The following is a 5,434-nucleotide window of genomic DNA, read 5'->3' as shown; positions in this document are numbered from 1 at the left end:
TTATTATAAAGTTATTCTTATTATATTAGTTTCATGATTGTATTAACTATTTTAAATGTTTTATTTGTTAAGTATTTATTTTAAATTTTTTATTAAATTCAAAATTTTGTTTACAATATATAGTAAGCAAAATTTAAAGAGCAATACAGATAATAAACATAATAAAAATTCATTTGTTATTATGATAACTAATAAACATAATAATACAATAAGTTTAACTAAACACATTTTATATAGTAATGTATATTAATAAAACTTTATATTTATTCAATATAATAAATCTTTTAAATGATTATTGTATGATGATAATAAAATATTAGAAATATAAATAGAGTACTCATCATTCATATTTGCATGGCTTTTAGTATTGTTTGTAGTTGGTTCATAAGAAGCAATTAGTTGAGGAATTGAATTAGTAGTAGCAATGGTGTCTCGATGTACACCTATATTTAAAAAATGCAAATTTTATATGTTATATACTTTTTTGAAAAAATAAAAAATTAGCGCTTAGCAATAAAATAAAGCGTGTTAATTAAGTTGGTTAATTTTGTTAATATTCTACGTTAAGAAGATTTAATGTGCAGACAAAATAACTTATATCGATGTGTTTACATGTTTAAAGCATATAAAGATACTTATCAGGGGATCTATTACTTGGACCAGCTCCGTTACCATGTATTTTCGTATCTATATTTTTAAGAGAAATATAGAAAATAAGCATAAGTTAAATTTATAAGAGAAGAATTAGTTATCATAATATTAGGTAACTTTGATTGCGTGAAACAAAATATCGGTAACTTTAATTATTTTAGAATTAATAAAAAATTAGTGCTTAGAAATAAAATAAAGCGTGTTAATTAAGTTGGTTAATTTTGTTAATATTCTACGTTAAGAAGATCTAATGTGCAGACAAAATAACTTATATCAATGTGTTTGTATGTTTAAAGCATATAAAGATACTAACCAGAGAATCTATTACTTGGACTAGCTCCGTTATCATATATTTCCGTACCTATATTTTTAAAGAGCAATATAGAAAATAAGCATAAGTTAAACTCATAAGAGAAGAATTAGTTATCATAATATTAATTAACTTTGATTGCGTGAAACAAAATATCGGTAACTTTAATTATTTTAAAATTGATCTATATTTCTTTATTATAATACAAATAATTTTTTCTATGTTTCTATTATATTTTTTATAGTGTTTTTTTTTAAAGATTTGAATCTCGTCCATTAATGTTTGAGATATTTTAATTTGTTTTTTTAGTTTGTTACCATAAATTGATGATTTGATGAGTATTTTCTCAATTAAAATAATTAAAAATACAAAAATATGTTTAAAAAATAATTTATTTATTTTACTGTAATTTATTCTTATTTTTTGTGCTTACGTTGATAATAAAAAGAATTAATCTTTATAATAAAAGAAATTAATCTTTATTTACGCAGTACTTTTTTAATCACAGAAAAAAATAATAGCTCTTGTAGTTTTTTTAACTGTTATATTTTTATATAAGTAAGATATATCCTAATCTTATTTTTAATTTTTTAGAAATATATATAATATAAGAGTACTTTTTGTCATTAGTCTTACATGACATTATTTTTTTATTTTTTTAATATAAATATAAATATTATATATTACATTATATATTATATTGTAGGATGAAAATGAAATATTAAAAAAATATCATTATTTTGACCATTAATTTTGATTTAATAAATTACTTTTATGGATGAACGATGTCTAAAAAAAGTTGAATATAAAATTTTTAATGTTAACTTTATAACTTCATATATTGATTGATGTGTTGTTTGATTAAAAAAGACACTGCAGTGTATGTATAATTTCGTGATATATATAAAATAAACCATGTATAGTAATATTAATATTAATTTGAATAATTTTGTTACAGAATATCAATGATAGAATAGCAACCAATTATATTATTTTGATTTTTATTACTTGTGGCAGTTATCGTGTTACCTGTAACAAATTAATGATAGGTGGTAGCTCTGACCATTTGTCTAATTGTAGTCAATCTGGCTACCCCTATGTTTGTAGGTAATCGGATACCTCCACTTGTGTTTGGCATTGGAGTTGGAATTGGAGTTGTATTAGTTGATATGACAATATGTTTTTCTTGTCGAATCATCTCCCGATAACTTACACGTCTTCTAGCCAGGTATTGTTGTCTTTATTTTTGGGTCATGTTCTGTCTTCTTCACCTAGCATAATCTGTCCAAGTGGGTCTACGTTGACGTGACTATTGATTTCGTGAAGTTTTCATTTTTATTTTTCAGAAAGATAACAATAATATGCAGGGAAGAAAAACATTTGCAAGACCAAGATTGAAAAGGAAAGAGCAATTTAATTCTCTTGAGGGTCAAGTATGACGGAAGGTGGAACAATTTTTTTATTGGAAGTGATTTAGTTTTTAAATTGAGTACGTAATAGTAGCAATTTTTTTCAGTTTTAAAATATGTCGTGGGTTGATAGTGAATTAGTTTGATACTTTGTCGTGGGGTAAATTCTTTCTTTCATAAAAAAAAAATAAAAAATAAGGAGGGCATAGTAACAATTTGTTATATTAAATCCAGTATTTAACAAAAAAATAAACAGAGGTAAAATAGAAAGAAAAAATTGGATATCAAATTTTCTTATTCACATTATACATTGGAATAGTCCATTATATGTTGGTATAAATTTGATTAATGAGTACACCTTTATATGTAATTTTTTTAAAAAATAAATATTAAACATAAAAAATATGTAAACTATGTGTTGTAAATTTAATTATTCCAATGACTTTAGTTAATAATGATTTGTTTTTCTTAATAATTTAAATACTATTGTCCCATTGAAAAAAGAAACATGGCAAAAGAGGAAGAAAGAATTGAATACTAAATCTGTGAATCCCCATTATATATTGCTATTTATATTAATTATTTATATTTTAATAATTTTTAAAAAATATCATGAAAAATAAAAATAAAAATATAATTAATAAATTTAATTTTAAAATATCATTTATCCTGAGTACGTAGTGTCAGTTTTTTTTAGTAGAAGTGGTTCAGTTTTTAAATTCTGTCGTGGATAAATTCATTTTTTAATAAAAAAGAAACAGGGACAAAAGAGAAAGAAAGAATTGGATACTAAACATGTGTATCCCCATTATATATTGCTATTATGTATGAAAAATACTAATAAAAAATCATAAATAATTAATATTTTATTGACGTGATTTTATTAATATCATTATTATCATTATAGTATAACTTTATTTGTAACACCCTACCTGACGATTGAATTTTTGTTGGTATAGAATTTATCAAGTGATCAATCGTAGTATAGTCTAAACCAATGCGAAATCCATCATCAAACAAATCTACAATTTATATCCGAGAGTATTAATCTCCCGAGTCGTTCTCCCTTGGAATTGCCAAAGTATGCATCTTATTGATTTAGTAAGCCTTGTTTGAGTTCTTTTGAAGGTCTTAGCAAGTAATGAGGAACAAACAATCAATTATCAAAAGGACTTGACTTAGGGTTGGCATTAGAAATCTTTATCATTATAGTTCACTCAATGTTGACAACAATTAGGCCTTGCTCCATTTAGTCATCCCCTAAGTATAGAGGAAAATCAAATGAGAACAATCAACTTGAGTCACAAGTCCTAGCTTCACCTTATGGGAATCTAGCTTTAGTGCACTCCAAGTCAATTAGCAATCCCTAACTCTCAATCAACTATTGAGATAGCTATTCAATTTCTTCCAATGACCAAATCCTATGCCAAGTGAAAAAATTCTACTCCATAGCTAGTATTGACATTTTATCAAACATGTAGTGAGCAAGAAGGAAGGTCATAGTAAAATGAAGAGAAAAGTAGAATTGAAGATATTGCAATACAAGGAGTTAGCAACAAGTATCAAGGAGCAACAATGAGGATCAAAATCTCAAAATATCAATGAAATCCAAAATTCATAGAGTTGAATCCTAGATCCAAGGAACTTTAGCAATTACAACTACAACTTGAAATTGGAAGAGAAAACCTATTACATGAACAAAGTGAAATGAAAGTTGCAATGGATCTCACCAAGGAATGAGTAAAAATCCAGAATTTTTTATGAAGAAGAACCCTAGTAAGAACTTGAGAGAAGTTGATGAATCCTAGAGAGAAGTTGGAGTTTCTCTCTCTAACAATGTAACTAACTCAAAAATATCTAAAACTAGAAAATGAACTCCAATCCCCTCAGCCCTTGCCCCCTTGGTCCTCTTAAGCCTTTTCCCGCCAAAGCACTCCTCAAAAGTTAGGATCTCCAACCAATTCCACGCCTAAGTCACGTGACTTTTTTTTTAAATCATTTTCGAGCATCGGCGCGTACGCGCAAGGTACGCGTGCGCGCCGTGGGTGCGGTTCTGGAGTATGCGCGGAGGCGGGGTGTACGCGTACGCGTCCATGAGGATCCTGGCTTAGCCGCTACTCAAGCCGGCTCGTGGCTTGGCTCTCAGTCTCGGCTTCGCGCTGCTCTCATCCGCGCGGGCGCGTCAGGTGCGCGCACGCGCCCATGTGGAAATTTCCAAAGCTTCAATTCTCATGCTTCCTTTCCTTGCACCCGTCTTCCTTCTCTTTTCCTGTCCATTCCTACTCTATATCCTGAAACCACTTAGCACACGAGTCACGGCATCGAATGGCATCAAAGGAAAAATAGAAATGTATCTATTTTGGTGCAGAATAAGCATGTTTTCATTCATGAAGCAAAACTAGGAAAGGAATGCAAGTTCTTGTATTTTCATGCAGAAAATGTGTGAAATCATTGATAAACCCTTTGAAATTAGCACAAGATAAACCCTCAAAATGGGGTTTGTCACTACCACACTAAGCTTTACGCTTAAGTCGTAAAATAGAGGTGGTGTGGTATTACGACCTCTAAAATAAAATGAGTACATATAATAGCAGAAGAATTATAATATGCTAGGAGCCTTAAAAAATAGAGGAAATAAAAATTGCAAAATATAAGCGCAACGCTCAAGGAACGAGTTAACTTGCATGCTAAGAAAACCATAACTATTAAACATATGATAACAGAAGTAGGAATAGAGTGCCAAAGATACAAAATAACAAGCTCCTAACTCAACCTGCAAAGTCAAGACTGGCCAGAGAATATTTACACATATATACATACATATCCAAAATCCAAAAGTACATATACACAATCCTGCCTCTCCATAAACCTCTAAAAGGATAAAAAAGGACAAGTTATGCAGAGAGAAAGCTAAGTACATATATATATATATATATATATCAAAATAACCATGTAACCACTCCGCTTCAAGGGTCCAGAAGCCTAACGAGATGCCTCTCGACTTGCATCTGAAAAATAACAACATAGTATGGAATGAGAACCAGAGGTTCTCAGTATGGTAAAG

The sequence above is a fragment of the Arachis duranensis genome, chromosome 8 (genome assembly GCF_000817695.3).
Source record: "Arachis duranensis cultivar V14167 chromosome 8, aradu.V14167.gnm2.J7QH, whole genome shotgun sequence".
Taxonomy (NCBI): domain Eukaryota; kingdom Viridiplantae; phylum Streptophyta; class Magnoliopsida; order Fabales; family Fabaceae; genus Arachis; species Arachis duranensis.
This window is presented reverse-complemented; position numbering follows the sequence as displayed.